Raw genomic sequence first — 13848 nt, forward strand, 5'->3', positions numbered from 1 at the left:
CGGAGATATCAAACTTGTGGGCCACATACAGCCCACTTTGATGTTAAGTGGGCTGAACCAGCAAACCTCCCCCTTCTGTCAGTGTAAAGTAATTTAACTAAACATTTAATTGCATTTAATACAAGAAAAAGAAGTGTAATTTCAACAGTGGGTATCAGTTGTTGTACATGAAAAAGAAATGCAGTTGTAGTAAATGAAAGACATCTGTCAGAACAAATAAACACATTTGTAAAATGACAGAAAAACGTTCTGGTAGCTCACTGCCCAGACATATTTCACATTCATTCACTGACAATGAAGCTAAAAGTGGGCTGGACTGGAGTCTTTGTCGGCCGATTCTGGCCCCCGAGCCTTATGTTTGACACCTGTGTTTTAGGGAGGCACGGGGACTTTCTTAAAACAGGGCTATAGTAAACCGTGAATCACAGCAGGTTAGATGCCGCACGGTGGCGCAGTAGAGCAACAGAACCACAACGCTGTGCTTTTTTTTCTTTTCTGGAAAACATCAATGGGAAGAGTAGATTTGCATGTCCGGCCGTCTGTGCCAATGGGCGCACTGGGAAGGCTGGGTTAGCGGGTGGAGCCGGGGGAAGCAGCCCAGTAAGTGCACAGTCAACAACCAAAGCATCCGAGATTACTACACCGATTCCACCGAAATCAGCCCCCCCTCCCGAAACCCCGAGTCGGTGCCTTTTTGGGGAAATATCGCTTTGATTGCACGAATAAGACAGACTCCCTGCTTTTTTAATTTTTTTTAAAAAAAATTGTGCCTGCGTGTTTATGTGTGTGTGCGTGTGTGTGTAGGCTACGCCGACCAGGTTGTTTTGCGGCTCCACGTCGCCTCCACTCCATCGCTTTGGTAGTGCGGATGAAGAGGGGATTTTTGTGAAATTACACATTCCGCCTGATTCTCGTACAGGGCTCATTTATTTGTGTCCGAGGTCCTGGATTTACACAGAGGAGGAGGAGCGGGGAGCCGATCATCCGTCGTTCTCTTGGGTGAGTTCACTGGATTCGCGTCCAATCTGGCATCCCGATTTACTGACACTTCCAGCCTTATTTAGCAATCCGGTAATGTCTCCATAACGACTGGACCCACAACCAAGAATGGAGCCATCCACTCAGCGTGCGTTTAAATTCTTGATGTAAATAGTTTGGGAGCTGCTTTAATGTTTCATTGGAAGTGCACCGCTCTGATATGGACCTCGCCAGCGGGCCCATATATGTGAAATGAATGAAATGTGGCAGCCTTGGTCTTTATGATAACAGCTCACAGCTGTGATCCATCACCAAAGACCACAACTACACTGTGCCTGGACTCTGATCGACTCTTTCACGCCAACTGCGTGCGCACAGGTTGTCTAATTGTGCAGGAGTCTCCAGATAATGCTCTAAAAATTTAAGAAAAACTCCAACTTTATTGTTGTATTGATGATCTATAGGTGTTATAACCACCCTATTACAGCATTTGTGGTCTGGAAATCAGCTTTATTTGATCTTTAGTGGCAAGGTGAATGAGATAATGTGTTATTGATTGAACTGAAAGTAGTAACTTATTGGTTCATGGGATTGTTTTAGTTTTAGCCAACCTCAGCTTGTGTGCAGAGGCCAATATTTCCATGCATCTCCAGGATTTTCTGCATTATCTCTCCATTGCATCACACCATGTGGGGAATCGTGCCTTTTGGGCGTGTTTGCATCATTTTCAAAGTTTTCTTCCAAGGGTGTATCTTTCTTTGTCTCATTGCTGCTTGTTGTGTTTTGGAAAGAATGTAAAGACGGGGGGCAAAGGATGCAAAGTGCATCGAGAACAGTGACACAATGCAAATTACATACATGCACACGCAAAGCGTGGCACATACCTTCGTACATAGGGCTGGGTAATGCATGCAGCTCTATTGACTGTGGAGCTCCATCTGTTCCATGACATGGCATTCCTCAGACAGGCAGTCATGCTGTTAGGGCTGGTCTGTGCTGACCCACTGGCTCAGAGTGAGGACACAGGAGTCACTTAGGGTGTGTTAAAAGCGTAGTACTCTTAGAGTACTAGTAGAGAGGGGCGCAGACTGTCTCCTGCCATTGGTCCTAGACTATTTGCATGTGCAGCTGGAGGGTAACGCTTAAGTTGAGGCTTGTGGGGCTAGTCTCAGTCATGGATTAAGCTACAGCATGAGGAGTTTGTTTTGGAGTGTGTTCTGTAATGAGGCATGATTTGATTTAGAGATGTGGCTAAAATATGGTAAGGTTTAGTCCACACCTGCAACTTACTTGAGGTTAGGTTTGTGAGTGAAGCTGAATGGAGAATAAGTGGAATCTACAGTTATGGTTTCAGGATGGAGAACAGGAAAAAAACAAAACATGTTTGCTCCAAAGTTTGGCTTAGAAAGGCTGGAACGGGCCTGGGGCAAGTGACTCTAGAGGACTGATGATTAGATTTATGATGAGGCTGAAAAGAAGGGTTTGTGTGGTTAAAAGATCAGATCTCAGTTTGGTGTAAAGAAGGGCTAGTGCAGTCTAGCTACGGGACCTGAACGAAGAACAGATTGGTTTAGAGACTGGCTGTAGAGGTTGTAGTTTTGGGACAATCTGAAGCTTGAGACATACTAACGTGATCTGGGACTTCAACTAATGAAGGAGAACACGCGATTAAAAGGTGGGGCTGGAAGAAGTTTGCTCTAGGGATGTGACTAGAGGCACGCTATGTCTCCAGAGCCGAGGTAAGCTGGAGATCCAGGGATGGAAGAGAGCGAGTGACAGAGAGGGAGGAGTGGCAACTCTGGAAGTCCAAACCAAGTGACTGCTGAACATAAATCGCCTCTGATGTAGCTAATCACTGCTGCACTTCAGTCATCACAACTAGAACATAATTACACCGCCCCCATATACACAGCAGCACACACACACACACACACACACACACATCAATGCATAGACACACACACACACACACACACTCCATTTCCCCTTAGACCATTTCCCCTGTCCTCGAGCTCTGATTGCTGCATTAGGACTTGGCTGTCTTTTGTTTTCCACATACACGCACACACGCACATAAACGCACAAGGGGGAGGGTTGGGCCAGCTGAAACCACAATACAGGGGGGCGCAAAGGTCATCCAGCTGGCCAATCAGAGCGATGTCTGGGTTAGCTGGTAGTGGAGGAGGGCGTTGCTCCCCCCCTTTGTGCTGGTCAGGGTGGGTCTCCTAAACAAGCAGCACCACTTCCAGCCCCGTCCCCGCTACTGCCGGCCCGGCAGCAAGGCCGTGCTTCCTCAGGGCAAAGTACAGCAGCCCCTGGTGACTGTGTGGGACTGCAGGTTAGGGTCTTTTTTAGGTTGTAGAGGAAATCCTTTCTTAGTTTGTGAATAGTTTGAAGATCTTTTGTAAATGCTTCTTCAAAACTTGATTTGTTGCTGAGAAAGATTACAAGTATGAAAAGTTATGACTGAAACTATAAATTATGTGTGGAGCGCCACTGAGGTGTTTATTCCAAATTGACTGCAGTGCTGCTCGGTGACTGCTTGTGTAAAGAGGATTTTTTTCTTCTTCTGCTGTGTGCACAGCAGTTGTGATGTGTGGGTGTTAATGAATGAAAGCAAAAAAAAAAAAAAATACTCCACAAATAAAGCCCGTAAATTGATTACAGAATTCTGCTTCTGCTGGCAGGATTAATTTAGAGAACCAGATTTTAAATAATGAGATTTGGCGTACCCCGAAGACGCTGAGGAGAGGAAGGATGGAGGGAGGAAACGCTCTGAGTCGGGTGCCCGGATAGAAAGGTGGGGTGAGAAAAGCTAAGGAGAGGCAGGAAGTCCGAGGAGGTGCGGGAAGAAAGTGATAAACCAAACAGGAGGAGGTTCAAAATGTGGGAATGAGCCGTGAAGGCCATCGCTGGGTATCACGGTTCCTTTGAGGGATGTTTGGATGTGACCACGTCAGGCTGAGCAGAACCTCTGATCCAGAAGATGTCATCACATGCATGTTTCTACAAACAAACACACACATACACACACTGCTTTCTGATGCCCAAGTGCCTCCAGTATGTGCTGAGTGGGCTTATCTGATTTCTGAAGGCTAGTTAAATGCAACCACTCCTATCTACCATATAGCCCCATTACTGCACGCACTAATGGCATGCTCACAGTACAAAGACATGGTGCTATAGTTTTTATTTTGTATGCGAGTATGTTTGTGTGCACATGTTGTGCTCCTACCAGTGCGTATTACGTTGAGTCTGGATTGATAAACGAGTGAAGGGATGGATTTGAATGCCCGTCTAGTGGACGCTCATGTGTGAAGGCAGCAATTTGTGTTTTCTCAGTTTGTTTGACCATGCATGCGCGTAAAGGGATGCTGACTGGCTTGTGTGTGTGTGTGTTCGCCTGTTTCCTTGGCAATCAGCAGTTTGTCTTTGCTTCAGTGGCGTTTTTCTCTGCAGATAACAAGAAAAGTGGAAATGGGTCTTTCTCAGCAACCGCAACTCCGAGTGGAGAACTCATCACAACTAATAACTGTCACTCGGAGCAGCCAGGGTTGCATTTAAAAAAAAAAAAAAATCTCATTGCTCTCTCTCTCTTTATTTTTTTTGATGACCTATTTTAGCCCGTTTAGCTGTTGAAGCTCAGATGCAATATTGCGATAAGGAACCTGCGTCTAAAAATACCTGAAATGAAAAAAAAAAAAACATCCCACCACATCCTCTCCCTTAGGGGTTGGTTTGATCTATATCCCTTTCCAGGCTTTTAGCAGCTGCTCTTCTTGCTGCCCAATTGTTTTTATGTGGTTTGTTCCAAATTGCACCTAGAAGCCACTGAACAAATGTCCAGTATTGAACACTTTTGATACATTTTTGTAACGAGAGGTTTTTCACAGTCTCGGGGTCAAACTGTGGTGGAATCGCCAAATAACCAATTTAAAAAACATAAATCAGAACATTTAGTACCGTGTTGAAACAGCCTCAACAGTTTGCACATTCTGTTCTTCTTCTTCTTCTAACCCTTTCATCCCCAGCATGTCCGCCTTCACTACGTCCTTTTCCTCCTGCCTGGCAGCTTCATATTCAGCATGCTTTTTTCCATTGCATCCACTCTCCCTCCTGTGCACATGTCCAACCCTGAGCGACCTGAGCTGTCCCTCTGATGTCCTCATTTCTAATCCCATCCATTCTGCTCACCCCCAATGAAATCTGACCATCTCCAGCTCCACCTCCTCCTTTTTGTCAGTGCCAGCATCTCCAAACCGTACATCACAGCAGGTCTCACTACCATCTCGTAAACCTTCCCGTTTCCAAAGCACGGCACAGAGCCTCATGGATTACAGCTATTCTTGGATTCCATGTAACTGTGTGAAAAAAGTTAGGATAGCATGACAGGAACTCTTCCATGTGATCTGTGCAGAGATACTAAATGAGCCCGGGCGGCCTGCGTGGACCGTAGTGCCTCAGATGAACGTAGGCATTGTTAGTTTCAAATCTGGAGTTATTTACAGTTACCACAGCCCACCTACAATCACTTTCCTCCTTGCCTGCACAGTTTTCTGTGTGCGTGCTACAGACACGGTTTAAAATGATGCAGGCTTCTCCGCTGCACAATTTTAGAGCAATGCAGAGCGAGAGAAATTGTTAGCGATAGAAAGAACCCAAGTTAAATCTTCCAGAGCACAGAGGGGCCCATTCACTGTGTGAAGAAAGTGTTTGAGGGAGATTGGGGGGTGAGATGGGGTGGGTTAGATGAGAGGGGTGACTACACTTAAAGCGGTGTGCATCTGTGCAGACTGTGTTGCAATAGGCAGTCAGAGAGGCAGAGTGGCAGAGGACATACGAGAGGAATCAAACTCTGTCTTCGTGCCTCTGTACGTTCGAGTGCGTGCGGCTCAGAGGGGGCACAGAGGCTACTTCCAGCTAAAACACAAGAATGAGTCACCGGAGAGAAACGCATCAGCGTCTGCTCTGTGGCTCAGTGAACATGTATGATTCTGTGTACATGTACAGCAGTGCGCTCATCAAAAGCTGTTTAAAAAGTCTGCACAGGCTAGGCCCTCGGTTTGCGCAGCCTTTAAATGAAATACTTACGGAGTTTATAGATTCTTAGAGCAGTGTGCAGAGCCCGACTAAAGAAATCATCCAGATTAATGAACCAGCTGACATTAGCTCATTGCGGATACGGTGAAATCCTTTCAGTAGATATCCGAGACACTGGGAAACATTTTATTATGCATAAAGCTGTTAGCGCCACATCTGAATGTGATTAGGACAATTTAGATGAAAGTGAAAAACAGCAGTTTTACTTGCATTCAAGCAGTTCCTTAGTGTTTGTAGCTGGATCAAAAGAACTCTTTGAAAATATCAATTTAGAACAACCAAAAATACTTCATTAGCTCTCAAAGGTTAACCCCACACTAGCTTCCAATAACTTACAGTATAATCCTCACAGCTTCATAGTCAAAAATAATCACTGTTTATCTCAAACTGGACCTTCAGTTCATTCACTGACTGTAACAGGCAGTGTAACATCCTTCCCCCTTCCTTTAAGTTCACTTTCTTCTGATTGGTTGCCCCTCCAAACAGAAGGTTTAGACAGCTGGTTCTTTGCACTTGAGGTGGTAATATTAGGATGTCCCCTCTATCATACAGAGCCCAAAAAGTTGTTGGAAAAAGAGCTTTTAGCTCTCAGGGAGAACTTGCGCGTACACTGACCTATTATTTGAAGCTTGCGACACACAGCCATGTAAATATTGATGAGTAATGAATGTCATTTTGAGTTTTTATAAATTCAGCATCTTACACTACACACTGTAGTAACCCATGCATTTCTTGAAGGAAAAACTGTGGAAATCAGTTTAAGGTGTGACGTCTGAAAACAAAAGTACCCGAGGGAGCCGTGCAGACCCAAGAAAACACTCTAAGCAATACCAGTCCAGTGATATAGATAATGTCCCAATACATTTTAGATGGCGCCCAAACAGTTTTTGCAGAGGATAAAGTAAAATATCAGTAACAAGTGGACGTGTAAAAATGGCGCCCTGAGAAATGAAAAATAAGTGCTAAATAAGCTGCACGTGTTTCTTTGGCCTGTGCGAACCAGTTTGTGTCTCACTCCCGCTACACTGCGCTCGTAAAACGTACGACGGCACAGTGAATGTGCCAGCGAGGCTTTCGCTTTACAAAACATCCTCTCTGTTTACTGGTGCTATGACTCATGGTTGCTATAGTGAGGAGGCTCTGACAGCAACGCAGCTGATTAGGAGCATCTGACTCCACATGACTGTACCCCCCTTCATCTCTCTCTGTCTCTGTGCCTCCACCGGTCCGTCTCTCTTTCTCTCTCTGGAGTTCTGCATCTTTCCATTTCTTGCTCTGTTGCTATCTTTTCACTCGCTTCTCCTTTCCTTTATTTCCACTGTTCGCCTCGCGCCTTTCCTTCCCCTTTGTTTTATTCCTGCAGCACTCATCAACCTTTAATATAGCTCGTATAGATTTTCTTATTTCGACTGCTGCCCTTCACAGCTCCCTATCTTAAACTCTTATGACTTCTCTGATTTCTTTTACTCGTCTTTCAATCATCTCCATCTGTTTGTCTTTCTGTGGTGTCCAGCTTTACGCCAGATGCAGCTCACTCTCCGAGCTGCTGGCATCACGATCGCGATCAAGGGAGGAATAGCTGGAAAGGATCCCTCATGAAAGACAAGAGATTGTCCTTTTAATGCAAATGAGAAGTATTAATAAAGATACAGATTTCACGAAGGAAGTAAGAATAACCTATTAAAAAACCCTCACACCACAACTATTAACCACAATTGAATCACCCTGCTGTTGAGACTGAAATAACCTATTACCCATCTTATCACCCACTGTGCCGAGTACCACAGACACGCTCTAAATCTTCATGGGGAAATTATAGCAATGCCACTGAATACTGTTGAGTGTACCTCACAAGAGCACAGCGAGATAACATGATAATGTTTGTAGTAAAATTAGCAGTTACATAAGGGATATTTGTAGAGTTTCAGGAATGAAAGGAAGACCTCGTCAGCAGACTACAACCAGAAGAAAAATCCTTATTAGCAGACTAGAAAAAGCTCTAGAGTGTAGAAATAAAAATATCACTCAGTAGCCTGTATTCCTCTCTCCGTATAAAGCAATAGGTTAATGTTTTAGAAAATGTGCTTCACAGTATTAATGAGAGTTAAAATGTGTTAAAATGTGAGTCAAAATAAAAAGCTCCAGCAGCAGCACGAGGTTGGCGTAGGTTCTCATAAAACACCGGGGGAAATGACTCTTGTAACGCCTACACAGATCAAAACGATCCTGCTGGAACCTCTTAAAAACATTATTTGAATCACATCATTATATAATCAAGCAAGAAAGTTTATATAAACAGTTGCTTCATTTTTGTTTTTGTATAAAAAGTATTTCACTGGGATTTTTGTGATCCACTGTATAGTTTAAATCGTCTTTTTTTAATCAAACTGGCATTTTGATTTTAAAAAATACCATATTATGAAGTAACATAGACATGTAACTGCACTGTGGGTAATATAATTTACTGTTTTCCCAACTTAAAAATAAAAACAGCTACAGTTTTTTTTTTTTTTAAATTTAGCAACAGGTACAGCATCATACTGAAGCCACCCCTGTGTGTGGACGCAGGGTCTGTAACTCAGAAACCAGCTGCACCCATGGTGTCACAGCTTGGACAAGAAAATGCACAACGACCAATTCAGAAGAATTCAGGACTATATAACCACAAAATTTATACAAACCTTTGATTAAAATAAAAAGATTTAATCATATATGAAATATTTAGTCACTTAACATATTTAAGTTACATTTACACTTGTTCGATAAAGTGTAGAGCTAGGCTAGCAGCCTCACCTCAGTGTCTCTAAAACTAACTAATTAAAAAATTATAACAGCTGACATTCAGTGTAACTGTGTGCGCTCCTTGTGTCATTCAAATTATGCTTAAAACTGTTTAAAAGAAATTGTATCGTACAGAGACAGACTCCTTTTGGATCCCAATTAGTGCTACATAGAGCTGGGCGATAGAACGATAACGATATGTATTGTGAAATAACTTTTTCTCGATAGAAAAATTTAACTATTGCGATAGGCCTCACCGCTCTTGTCCTCTTAAAAAAAAATAAAGAAGAACAGCCAATCCAAATTAAGTAGCGCAGAGCCGAACCAATCACAGCCGCAGCGTCACGTCACGTGACTCGTTATATTATCCATTTTTGATCTGCACACAGCTGTTGCCACGAACGTCGCACTCGCTTACATCATTGTCATGAGACACTCTCGCAATAAAATCACGGTTTTAGTAACGCAGTAACGCAGCGTGCTTACGGGAAAGTAACAGTAATCTAATTACCTTTCTAATTACCTTTTTTGCAATCCCTTACTTTACTTGTTACTTGAAAAAAGTAATTGGATTACAATAACGCGTTACTTGCAACGTGCTACTGCCCATCTCTGCCAACAATAGACGGCGTAAAAAAACGGACAGCTCTACTGAGACAACATCCTTTTTGTTTGCGAAGTCTTAAGATGAGGGTTTCTTCCATCTTGGCTTAAAAGAACCAGATTTGAGAAAGAAGGTTGAGGACTGTGAGACTGCTCGCTCATTGGCTAAAGACTTGTCAATCGCAAGTCATTAACCAACTGCATACCTTGGATAAATGAGTGACTGAGACAATAAACTCACCAGGAAAGTGTTTATGCGTATCAAGACAGAGCGAGGTTTTATCTACGCCTGGATTTCTTTTTGCAACCACAACTATCGCCATCTGGTGGCCTTGAGATAGAATGCAGGTTTAAAGGACTTTCGAATCTGCTTCAATTTTTTGACCCAGAAGCTATGTCCATCTTTATACCATTTGTGACCCTGAAGCATTGTCGTCCTTTCCCTTTTCTCTTCCTTGTGTGTTGTGCAACCTGTGGACACCCCCACAGGTGTCCATAGATATTATTGTGTTTATGTGTTTATTATATATTATTCATCAAGTTATACATACAACATATAAAGCAGCATTAGCATCATAAAAGTACAAGAATATGTTTTTTTCACCTATTATTTCATAATACATCGTCTATAGATAATAAGTATTTTCACAGCATAAAATACCCTCCCATTCTAAAAAGTCGCATGCTCATATGCTTGAAATTTTGTGGAGTAACCTGCTATATATTCTGTCCCCTGCAACAGCAGAACTACACAAACAGGGAAATGGACTCCAAATCTTCCAAACTGCTTTTCTCATGTCAGTATTTGCAGTGGCAGATGGATGAGGCTGCAGGCCAAGAGGAGAGGAGCGAGGTGAGGAGCCATTGTAGGCGCTGGAAAGATGGACGGGGAGATGAAAAGAGGGCAAGATGGAGGAGGGAGAGGTGTCTTGTTTCGCAGGCGAGCTGCACTAAAATGCCATAGTGGGGGAAAAAAACCAAACAAGCATATGGGAGATGAAGATTATTGATAGCGTTAGCATTTAGAGTGGATTGTTCCTGTCGTGACTGCTTATGGGCTGCGAGACAAATACTTTGTGAAAAGTGTAATAGAAAGCAACATTGTGATTGATTGCTGGTACCTGCGCAAGTACCATATTGGACAATATACAACTAATAGGCTGTGCCTGACCCTTTCTCTACACTCTATCTCTCACATTTCTCTCCTGATTCTTGTTATAATGTCTTTTTCCCGTTTCCTCGTAGCCCTCAGTTAAAAAGGACCCTCCTTTTTTTCTGCTCTTTATCAGTCTCAGTTTTCTCTCTTTCCTTTCTTCATTTGTCTCACTTCCCCCTCCTCCCTCTGCCTCTTTTGGCCACGGGAAGTGGCAGTCTTTGCCTGCTTGCTCCCAGAGGAACAGACCTGCCTTTGTCTGTCTTCACTGTAGGAAGATGAGTAGCCAGTCCACCCAGTAAACCCAGTAAGTCCAGTAGGAGTGAGGGGGTTGTCTGTGGCGAGCCAGCCACCTAGAACGCCTGTAAATCAGCCAGCCACTCAAGCCAGGGCCTTTCAAGGTCTGTACAGCCAGCCAGCCAACTAGGTATTATGTCAGACACTCACGACTATTAGAAGGAGTGGACAGGGAGGCACAGTGGAGACGGAGACAGAGACTCCAAGCGCATTTGAAATGTACAATGGCTTTGAAATCTGAACAGCGATACGTACATTTCCAATGCCTGGAGGAAAAACCCAAAATGTGAAATTATTGCAGCATAATTTGTTACCTCATGCCAAGAACTGAGAGCAACCAGTGGGAACTGTCAGATGATCTAAAACACCATATGACATGTACGACCTGTTTATGCCTGTTTCTGTGGAATATAATTAGATGATTTATTTGGTAATAGTCAACTTTAACAAAAAACACTGACGCATGTGTGTGAGAAAGGGAAATAAAAGCAGCGCTATGATGTACAGATACATGTACAGATGTGAGCTGCAGGGAGATTTGCCAGTGTTTGTTTTCACATGAAGAGGCATTAAAACATTAAGTTAATTCAGCTATTTCCTCAATAAGGCTAACACCTCTGCCCGCACTAAAGCAGTGCCTTATTATTATTATCAGCAAAACAAAATTCAAGTTACATTTGTCTCTTATCACTAAGCTTTAATTTAAACAAAATATTGCTTTAAATGTTGAAGAATTACAGCAATTCCTTTTTTTTAAAGTTTCCCCAATTTTTGCTTGTTTAAATATAATCGGACACTAGAGTCAAAATCTGTTTCATGGACAGCTGTGGGATATCCTCATTATATCATTATTAATGAATTAAGCTGGGAAAAGCTCTACAATTCATTCCAAGGGTGGCGTTGGCATTTGGAAGCTGTTGCTGTGAATTTACTAAATGTCATCAAAGAAGTCTGAAACAGGCCATGTGAGGATGCAATCCATCAAACAGATAGTGGGAACAGAAAAGCAAACAGGCCTGGATGTCCATACAGGGAGTGCAGAATTATTAGGCAAATGAGTATTTTGTCCACATCATCCTCTTCATGCATGTTGTCTTACTCCAAGCTGTATAGGCTCGAAAGCCTACTACCAATTAAGCATATTAGGTGATGTGCATCTCTGTAATGAGAAGGGGTGTGGTCTAATGACATCAACACCCTATATCAGGTGTGCATAATTATTAGGCAACGTCCTTTCCTTTGGCAAAATGGGTCAAAAGAAGGACTTGACAGGCTCAGAAAAGTCAAAAATAGTGAGATATCTTGCAGAGGGATGCAGCAGTCTCAAAATTGCAAAGCTTCTGAAGCGTGATCATCGAACAATCAAGCATTTCATTCAAAATAGTCAACAGGGTCGCAAGAAGCGTGTGGAAAAACCAAGGCGCAAAATAACTGCCCATGAACTGAGAAAAGTCAAGCGTGCAGCTGCCAAGATGCCACTTGCCACCAGTTTGGCCATATTTCAGAGCTGCAACATCACTGGAGTGCCCAAAAGCACAAGGTGTGCAATACTCAGAGACATGGCCAAGGTAAGAAAGGCTGAAAGACGCTGAACAGGACACACAAGCTGAAACGTCAAGACTGGGCCAAGAAATATCTCAAGACTGATTCTTCTAAGGTTTTATGGACTGATGAAATGAGAGTGAGTCTTGATGGGCCAGATGGATGGGCCGTGGCTGGATTGGTAAAGGGCAAAGAGCTCCAGTCCGACTCAGACGCCAGCAAGGTGGAGGTGGAGTACTGGTTTGGGCTGGTGGAGTCAAGCTCAACTCCCAGTCCTACTGCCAGTTTCTGGAAGACACCTTCTTCAAGCAGTGGTACAGGAAGAAGTCTGCATCCTTCAAGAAAAACATGATTTTCATGCAGGACAATGCTCCATCATACGCGTCCAAGTACTCCACAGCGTGGCTGGCAAGAAAGGGTATAAAAGAAGAAAAACTAATGACATGGCCACCTTGTTCACCTGATCTGAACCCCATTGAGAACCTGTGGTCCATCATCAAATGTGAGATTTACAAGGAGGGAAAACAGTACACCTCTCTGAACAGTGTCTGGGAGGCTGTGGTTGCTGCTGCACGCAATGTTGATGGTGAACAGATCAAAACACTGACAGAATCCATGGATGGCAGGCTTTTGAGTGTCCTTGCAAAGAAAGGTGGCTATATTGGTCGCTGATTTGTTTTTGTTTTGTTCTTGAATGTCAGAAATGTATATTTGTGAATGTGGAGATGTTATATTGGTTTCACTGGTAAAAATAAATAATTGAAATGGGTATATATTTGTTTTTTGTTAAGTTGCCTAATAATTATGCACAGTAATAGTCACCTGCACACACAGATATCCCCCTAAAATAGCTAAAACTAACAACAAACTAAAAACTACTTCCAAAAACATTCAGCTTTGATATTAATGAGTTTTTTGGGTTCATTGAGAACATGGTTGTTGTTCAATAATAAAATTATTCCTCAAAAATACAACTTGCCTAATAATTCTGCACTCCCTGTAGAAGACAAAGGTAGTAGATGATGACAGGATCCTTTCTATGGTAAAGAAAAATATAACATCTGGACTTTAGTCTGCTCTACTCAAACTATAAAATAAATACAAAACTATTATTATACAACAATATGATAATGAATTTTAAGGTTAGAAATAATTCGCTTTGAAATCTAGAAGTTTCATTGCAATTTAGGATTAATTTTGGTCAGTACAGTCTTATTTATATAGCACCAAATCACAACAAAAGTCACCTCAAGTTGCTCTAATAATAAAGACAAAGGCCTAACAATCAAAGAGACCCCCTTTGAGCAAGCACTTGGCGACAGTGGGAAGAAAAAACTCTCTTTTAACAGGAAGAAACCTCCAGGCTCCGGGGGTGGGGGACAGCCATCAGCCTT

At 42.8% G+C, this 13848-nt stretch overlaps 1 protein-coding gene across 1 annotated transcript in view; it reads left to right on the top strand.

Moving 5' to 3' along the window:
- The first annotated feature begins 610 nt into the window (after window positions 1–610).
- Window positions 611–13848, top strand: part of numbl (NUMB like endocytic adaptor protein) — a 67479-nt gene continuing 54241 nt past the window's right edge. Inside the window, exon 1 of the mRNA XM_004562770.6 lies at window positions 611–999. The gene's annotated coding sequence lies outside the window, so the exon portion shown is untranslated. The remainder of the gene's footprint in view (window positions 1000–13848) is intronic.

This window comes from Maylandia zebra, linkage group LG14, assembly GCF_041146795.1.
Source record: "Maylandia zebra isolate NMK-2024a linkage group LG14, Mzebra_GT3a, whole genome shotgun sequence".
Taxonomy (NCBI): domain Eukaryota; kingdom Metazoa; phylum Chordata; class Actinopteri; order Cichliformes; family Cichlidae; genus Maylandia; species Maylandia zebra.